This window comes from Eumetopias jubatus, unplaced genomic scaffold (genome assembly GCF_037043125.1).
Source record: "Eumetopias jubatus isolate StellerSeaLion01/CBP00866 unplaced genomic scaffold, mEumJub1_p1.0 scaffold_16, whole genome shotgun sequence".
In the NCBI taxonomy this organism is placed as follows: domain Eukaryota; kingdom Metazoa; phylum Chordata; class Mammalia; order Carnivora; family Otariidae; genus Eumetopias; species Eumetopias jubatus.
The window spans coordinates 93706205-93715330 of NW_028274822.1; positions in this window are offsets into that span (position 1 = coordinate 93706205).

The window sequence follows — 9126 nt, forward strand, 5'->3', positions numbered from 1 at the left end:
AAGATGAAACTAGAGGTGCCTGGGTGACTCAGTGGGTTGGGCTGCCTACTCTTGGTTTTGGCTTGGGTCATGTCTCATGGGTGGTGGGATGGAGCTCCACGTTGGGCTCCATGATCAGGGGGAAGTCAGCTTGAAGATTCTCTCCCTCTGCCCCTCCCCCTGCTCACTCTCTCTTTCTCTCAAATAAATAAATCTTTTAAAATAAATAAATAAAAAGATGAAACTAGATTATTTTACATGGTTAGTTTCAGCTTCAAGCACTAATTTGTATTCATGTTAGTAATCTAAGAGGAAACATGACTAAAAATTCCAGCTTCTTTATGACTCACAGCATGCTTACAAGTTAGTTTAATATGCTCATATCTGGAATAACTTAAGAAAGTGACAGGTGAAATCATTTCCAGGATGGCAGCTATGGTGACAGGCTTCCATGAAAGTCTATAAAAATAGGTCAGGCAGAATGTCAACTAGCTGAAAGAGTAATATTTGAAATAATGAGAGGTATCAAATGTTCAATGTAGCCAAAACAAAGCATCATCCATAGGAATCTTAACTTAGCCACCAAGAGATAACCATGCCCCTTCGACAAATCTCCAGTGGATCTTACTGCTTCAAGATGGTTTGGCGGTCGGCAGCTTTATGGTTGTGGTTGTGGTTGTGGTTGTGGTTGGTTATGGTTGTGGTTGGCTGGCAGTGTTACCTAATTGAAGGTGCCCAAAACCACACTTATTTTCCATGTCTGTTTCCAAGGTAATGGACTAATAAACAGAATACAACTCAGCAATAAAAAGGAACAAACAATACAACATCATGGATAAATCCCAAAATTATTACAATGAGACCCCAGAAAAAGAAAAAGAAATCTAGTGTATGATTCCACATATCTAAAAATCTGTAGGATGGGACGCCTGGGTGGCACAGTAGGTTGAGCGTCTGATTCTCGGTTTCAGCTCAGGTCCTGATCTCAAGGTCCTGAGATGGAGCCCTGCATCAGGCTGCTCGCTCAGTTCAGAGTCTGCTTAGTACTCTATCCCTCCCCCTCTTCCCTTAGCTGAGCTCGCTAGTGCACTCTCTCTTTCTCTCTCAAATAAATAAATCTTTTATGATTTTATTTTTTTGAGAGAGAGAGAGCACAAGCAGGGGGAGTGGCAGGCAGAAACCAGGACCCTGGGATCATGACCTGAGCTGAAGGCAGATGCTTCACCAACTGAGCCACCCAGGCATCCCTCATTAGTAAATTTATAGACTGGCCTAAATCCATTGGAAAACATCTAGAAATGCATCCAACCTGAGTGGGAAATATACACTAATCTCTGAGTAGCAAGTGTCTGAAAGGAAGCAGTAGCTCTTGGAGCAATCATAAAGAGATACAGGTCAAATGTTCATCACTGACTGGTCATTCCTGCACACCGGGCAACTGTTGGATGCTGTTGTCCGTAGTGATCTACTATCTAGATGACATTGGACAGGGCCAATGAAACTGTCCTTTGGCAATGGGTGACAGTCCAACAAAAAATACTGCAGAATGAAAACTAAGACACAGAGGCAGTAATTATTTTTGAAGGCTTGGAAGGGAGAATTTAAAATTCACTCAGGGTTAAGGCTTGCAAAATGAGAGAGGTGACTGAGAGAACACATACTTTTCCTTCTGAGGGAAAATTTACTGAAAGAATCTAGAAGAGGGAAAGAAATTGGAGATACAGAGAGGAAAGACATTTATCACAGACAACTCCACCTTTATACTCAGGTGGCTTCACACCTCCAAATAATTTTACAGAATCACAAGCCATCAACACCAGACATTATATGTATGTCCCAACACCCAATGATTGATTTTACCTCTGTGCATCATCATTGCCAAAGAATTTATTCATTTGATTTGAAAAAACAAGTCGCATATGGCTTCCACTAAAGATATTTTTACATAAGTGATTCTCAGGACCATGTAAACAAGCACTGCTGTTCCATAAGGAAATACTCTGGAGGGCAGGACATTGGACAAGGGTTAGGTCTTTCCCTACAGAGCCTATGACCGTAGAGGAGAGGCAAAGCCATGGATACACGTCAGGGGGATGGATACAAAGCAGTGGAAACCAGGGGCGCCTGAGTGGCTGAGTCCTTAAGCGTCTGCCTTCGGCTCAGGTCATGATCCCAGGGTCCTGGGATCGAGCCCCGCATCGGGCTCCCTGCTCCGCGGGAAGCCTGCTTCTCCCTCTCCCACTCCCCCTGCTTGTGTTCCCTCTCTCGCTGTGTCTCTCTCTGTCAAATAAATAAAATCTTAAAAAAAGAAAAAAAAATTAGGGATGAAATACCCACAGAAAAATTTAGAAATAAATACATTAATCAACTGCCGTATTTAAAAAACGTACAAATGTGTCAAATGCCCTCTAGAAAGAAAAATCTGCTAAATCTGCTGCCATTGAGAGAGACTATATTTTTTTAAAATTGTAGGTGAGAGTAAAAATAAATAAAATATAAATTAGATCTTACATATTTTAGACTCGGCGGCATAAGTTCCTACGTGTAAATTACAAACTGAGGGAAAGTGGGGCACAGACCACACAGTAACACGGAAAACAAAGGCAGCACACATGCCGGGAGTACAGATGGGGCCGACGAAGGAAGCCAGCTAGGAATGGAGCTGGCTGCAGCAGGGACTCGCGTCTCCGAGACGGGAAACGGAAAGGACGGCGCAGGCTGGGTGGGGGCGCGCCCGCCGTCGGCGCGGGGGCCGGGGTGAGACTCAGGTGCAGGCGAGGACAGCCCTGACACCCCGCGGCGGGAAGAGCCGGTCCGCGGCCAGCCCTACGCGCCCCGCGGGCTCACAACCCGCGGAGGCGTCCCGGCCGCGCCCCCGTCCCCACTTAGGGTCCCGACTGCTGGAGCCCCCGCCAAAGCTCGCCCGAGGATGAGGTCTTCCTGCAGCTCCGCAGGACCCGCCGAGCCTGCGGCACTCAGCACTCCCCCAGGGCGTCCCCCCGCCTTCTGCCCGGGCAGCCCGGGCCTGGCCCGCAGGAGCCCCTCCGGCGTCCGCGGTGGTCAAGGAGCCGAACAGGCGCGGCTGACTCGCCACCGCACCGCCGCCAATGGCAATTAGGAGCCGCCCGTTGCTAGGCAGGGTGCTGTCTCGTAGCAACGCAGGGGCGGGGAATTGGCCAACAGACAGACACAATCTCAGCCAATAGCCGCTTGTGCCTGCGGGCGTGGGCGCCCTGGCCAATGGGAAACAACAGCGGCCTGTTACTAAGCGAAAACCCATCTCTAAGTAATGCAGCGGCTTGGGATGGAACCCAGGAGGCGGCTCTCTGAGCGGTTATAAGGGGTAAAAAGTGTTTCCTGTAAACCAGATTTTTTAAAAAATTTGCCTTGCTGGGGCGCCTGAGTGGCTCAGTCGGTTAAGCCACCGACTCTTGATTTGGCTCAGGTCGTGATCTCAAGATGGAGAGAACGAGCCCTGTTTGGGGCTCCACCCTGGGCCTGGAGCCTGTTTGGGATTTCTCTCATTTTCCCTCTGCCCCTCCCCCACTTAGATAAATAAAATCTTTTTTTTAAAGATTTTATTTATTTATTTGAGAGAGAAAGAATGAGAGATAGAGAGCACGAGAGGGAAGAGGGTCAGAGGGAGAAGCAGACTCCCTGCCGAGCAGGGAGCCCGATGTGGGACTCGATCCCGGGACTCCAGGATCTCAGGTCATGATCCCGGGGGTCCTGGGATCGAGCAGGCTCCCCGCTCAGCCCATCTGCTGAAATCATCGTGGTATCTGTTTTTAAGTCTGGTACTAGGAGCAGCGGAAGGGAGGAAAGATCTGTCGGAAAATCATAGAGCCACAGGGAGCCTACCTGGGGGAGGGCAGGGCAGCCTGGGCTGGTGGCCTGAGGGACCTTCCGCAGAGGGAGGGCCAGTGTGCTGGCGACCAGGGAGCCCTGGCCATTCCCCGTAGGGCCCTCTGACTGTCTCCTGATTTCTGGCCCTGACCCTCCCCTCCATCAGGAACAGATGTCCTACTTACACGTTGGCCCCAAGGGGCTCAGGGCTGGGACAGGCCAAGCCTCTCTCACGGCCAGATGCCAACTCGAGAGGCCACGGGCAGGAAGGGCTGGTCAGGCTGACGTTCATGCACCAGAGCTCCCTATGGCGCATCTGAGAACATCCAGTATAGGGGGAAACATAAAAAATAGAAATTCAAGGGGTGCCTGGGTGGCTCAGATGGCTGAGTGTCTGCCTTTGGCTCAGGTCATGGTCCCAGGGTCCTGGGATGGAGCCCTGCACCAGGCTCCCTGCTCAGTGGGGAGCCTGCTTCTCCATCTCCCTCTGCCACTCCCCCTGCTTGTGCTCGCTCGCTCTCTATCAAATAAAATCTACAAAAAAAAAAAATAAATAAATAAAGATTCTAACACAAAAAGCATTTTGTGCAAAATGTTCACAGCACAGAAAAACCAGTTTAATTCAGAACAAAGTGACTTTGACTCTTAACTCTGAAAGTGTGCAAACCATGTCTGCTGCACCAGTAACCTGCCACTGTGCACATTGTATCAGGAGCATAGGGCGTGTGCGCTCCCCTGAGTCATGCTCACCTGAGCACCCTGGGCTGGTGCTCCGCTCACAGGCTTATGGTGTGTCTTCAGAAAGCCACTCGGCTTCTTCAGAACGTTTGGAACTGAGGGCATTTTTCTCCCTCAGGAGATCATAGCCTTCTACTTCCCAGATGTTCCCCTGTCTACCTCTGTAACTTGACCTCAGAAGATGAAGAACAAGAAGAAGGCACTAGTGATTACTAAATCCTCGTGGACAATTCCTCTGGCACTAAACTGGTAAAATCAGCTTTGGATATAATAATATTGTTTTAAATTTTAATAAGCACATTTAATAGCACTAATTAATATGAATGTTAAAATTTAAATTTAATGTATATTTTAATATATAATTTATCATATATAAAATCTATAAAATTTATTATAAATATAAATCTTAAGTTGATTTTAATATAAATATTATTACATCCTAAGCCGATTTTAGAATAATCCTGTTACAACTCAAATTGTAGAACCGGGCAAATGGAATAAAAACATAAATGTATTTCTTACTTTCTGTCGACTTACATTGCTGTTTCAAGGGAAAATGTGTGTGTGTGTCCTCATGCCCTGCCCCATAGAGGAAAAAAAATCATTTATGTTTTAAATTCTAACTCAGGGCCTGTCTTCCCACAACTCTTAATGCTGAGCTCAGTCACACAACACAGATGAAAGCTCCTCTTTGCCGCAGCCCCACATGTAGGCAAACCTGTGGCCCATACAAATTAGATGAATCACTGCACCTCCATCGTTGTCAAGTGGATCCCACAAGGAAGAATGCGGCTGACTCAATGACCTGGACACATTTTACAGCGTTTTACTGCTCCTGAGCAATTCATTAACCAACTTTATAAAACTATTATATGATCACCAGTTTATCAACTGCATAGTAGAATTTCTTTGCCCTATATTTGTGGTAAGAATTAAGGGGAAGGTCATAAATGTTCTAACTGGGCAAATGCATGCACACTTGTTTGGGAAAGTGTTCCCAAACAGTTAACACTGCACAATTATGTGAAGGAAAAGTATACATTGGAATGTAACACACCATTTAAAGCTCGAAAACTGGGGGCACCTGGGTGCCTCGGTTTGTTGAGCTTCCAACTCTTGATTTCAGTTCAGGTCATGATCTCAGGGTCGTGAGATCTAAATAAATCTTAAAAAAAAAAACACATATGTAGGGCACTTGGGTGGCTCAGTTGGTTGGGCGACTGCCTTCGGCTCAGGTCATGATCCTGGAGTCCCGGAATCGAGTCCCGCATCGGGCTCCCTGCTCAGCGGGGAGTCTGCTTCTCCCTCTGACCCTCCCCCCTCTCATGCTCTCTATCTCATTCTCTCTCAAATAAATAAATAAAATCTTAAAAAAAACCCACATATGTAAATAAGTGTTCTATTTTATACATAAAGAAAATAATTGTAAGTAGATAATTATGTGTAAAGAAGTAAAGTATTTCATCATGAATACTACCAATAATTAAAATTATATAGGAATGATACATTTATTACTTGTTGGATGTACAAGTTACAAAAGATGATTTGTGGGTTGTTCCATGATAGTGTACAGCCACGTTAATTGTATTCTCATGTACACAGCAAGGACATGCAAAGCGGTTTGTATATGGTACGTGCTGGATAGCTGTTTGTGCTAGCACACCCTGAATGCCCGTTAATCACTATCTTGAGAATGCAGAGATCCCAACCTCCCTCTATAATTCCATCAGGCAGGATATGTAGAAAAACATGATGTTCAGGGCTCAAGATCAGGGGCTCTGGAGGTGGCCAAGCTGGAGCGTCTCCTTTGGAAGGAAGAGGAGGGGAAGGGTCCAGAAAGTTGTAGTTTAGTTGCTATAAAAGCTTGCTGCATGTAGATCCTAGCAGCATTTGGTCGCTCCTGGACTCCCTGCGTGCAGGTTCCCCAGGCAGTCTGTGTCTCGATGACCCTCTCCGGGTCATTTTGGTCTCACTGGACCATCACCTACCACTGGCTTACAGTCGGCTGGGGTGCAGCCACACGATTTGTCAGTATGAAACTTTTGCATTAATTAGTTCTTGTAATGTAGCCCCAGACTCCTAAAAGCCATCAGGAAGATAATCCCAGGCTTTTGAAATCAGTTCTCACAATAAGGATGCAGAGTCTCATATTTATAGATTTTATAGAGTAAAATCCTTAACCTTGTTTTTTTTTTTAGAGGAAATACTTTTTTAAAGATTTTATTTATTTATTTGAGAGAGAGAGTGAGCACATGAGAGGGGGGAGGGTCAGAGGGAGAAGCAGACTCCCCGCTGAGCAGGGAGCCCGATGTGGGACTCGATCCCAGGACCCCAGGATCATGACCTGAGCCGAAGGCAGTCGCCCAACCGAGCCACCCAGGCGCCACAATCCTTCACCTTGTTTGGTAATTGTTTTAATCTCAGTGTCTTTTGGGAACAGAGATTAGACAGTTGTCCTGTTTATAAATAAGCACATGAAAATATTTCAGAGCTATTCAGTGAATTTCATATTTTAATTTGATCATCATATTTTATAATCACTAGACTGCATGTACATGTATAGAAACTAAAGTAACTATAAGGGTTCACACTCAAATCACATAGAAGTAGAGAGAATTTAGAAAAAAGTGGAGTACAGGACATTCACAGCCTCTTGAAATCACCCATCTTGAATGAGATTACTCTTTGTTGAATGCTCTGAGCACATCTTGAAATCACAGGAAATTCTGTTATGATAGGCCATATTAGTCTATAATATTCAAAGTTTTCTGATTAAATAAATTAATGAACATTTGAAAAAAGGATGGATGCTTTCAAGTTACATATTAATATTCTTTTATTTCCACAAAAATAAAAGTATTATACACCCCATATTTATGAAGAATTTTTTCAAATTTAATCCTTGTTTTCCAATTTTAAGTAATTCACACTATTCTATTTTTTGTTTTCGTTTTTTAAAGATTTTATCGTATTTATTTTTGAGTGAGTGAGTGAGTGAGAGAGAGACATGAGTGGGGGGAGGGATAGAGGGAGAAGCAGATTCCCCACCCAGCAGGGAGCCTGATGCGGGCTCAATCCCAGGACCCTGGGATCATGACCTGAGCCGAAGGCAGACGCTTAACCAACTGAGCCACCCAGGCGCCCTCTATTTACCTTTTAATATCTTCAAGATCTGTAAGGAAAACTCTATCATCCCTGCCACACATAATTTGAGTTTCTATTTTCTTGATCGCTCTAGCTGGGGTTTATCCACTTTATAATTTCAAAGAACTGATTATATTTTTGTTGATTTTCTCTATTTTTGTTTCCTATTTTATTAATTTCCACTTTTATCTTTCTTATTTCCTACCTTCTACTTTGGATTTAATTTGCTCTTTCTGAAGTTCTATAAGGTAGAGGCTTAAATCATTCATATCAGACTTTCCTTCTTTCCTCATATAAGCATTGAAGAGCTATGTTTCCCTTTCACAAAGCTTCAGCTGCCTCTCTTGAACTGTAATGTTTTTTTCTTATCCTTTAGTCCAAACTACCTTCTTATTCCCCTTTGATTTATTCATTTTGTGTTATTTATAAGCATATAGCCTAATTTTCAAATATTTGAGCATTTTCCAGACTTATTATTTTTATATCTATTATTATTGAGAACATATCCTAGGATTTTCACCTATGGAGACCTGATTTATGGCATTACACATGGTCTGTATTTGTGAATGTTTTACAGACACTTGAAAAAAAATATGCAGGGGCGCCTGGGTGGTTCAGATGGTTGGGCGTCTGCCTTCGGCTCAGGTCATGGTCCCAGGGTCCTGGGATCGAGCCCCGCATCGGGCTCCCTGCTCAGCAGGAAGCCTGCTTCTCCCTCCCCCACTCCCCCTGCTTGTGTTCCCTCTCTCGCTGTGTCTCTGTCAAATAAGTAAATAAAATCTTAAAAAAAAAAATGTGCATTCTGCAGATTTTATATGTAGAGGCTTATAATGTCCATTAGGTCAGGTTTGTTTGTAAGATTTCCCCAAAACTTTATATCCTTCTGGACTTTTAAGTTATTTATTTATTTATTTATTTATTTATTTATTTATTTATTTGAGAAAGAGAGAGAGCCCTCGAGGAACAGGAAGGGGCAGAGGGAGAAGCAGAAGCAGACTCCCCGCTGGGCAGGGAGCCCCACATGGGGCTCCATCCTGGGACCCTGAGATCATGACCTGAGTCGAAGGGAGACGCGTAACTGACTGAACCACCCAGGCGTCCCCAATGTGACTTTTCTTGATCTCATGACCTGTGAACTAAATTATAAAACCAATCCTCACCAATGTTCCAATTCAAAACAAAAAATAGGGAAGGAGGGGCGCCGGGGTGGCTCAGTCGTTAAGCGTCTGCCTTCAGCTCAGGTCACGATCTCAGGATCCTGGGATCAAGCCCTGCATCGGGCTCCCTGCTCAGCGGGGAGTCTGCTTCTCCCTCTCCCACTGCCCCTGCTTGTGTTCCCTCTCTGTCTCTCTGTCAAATAAATAAATAAAATCTTTAAAAAAAATAGGGAAGGAAAATTTGTTGAAACACAACAAAAAT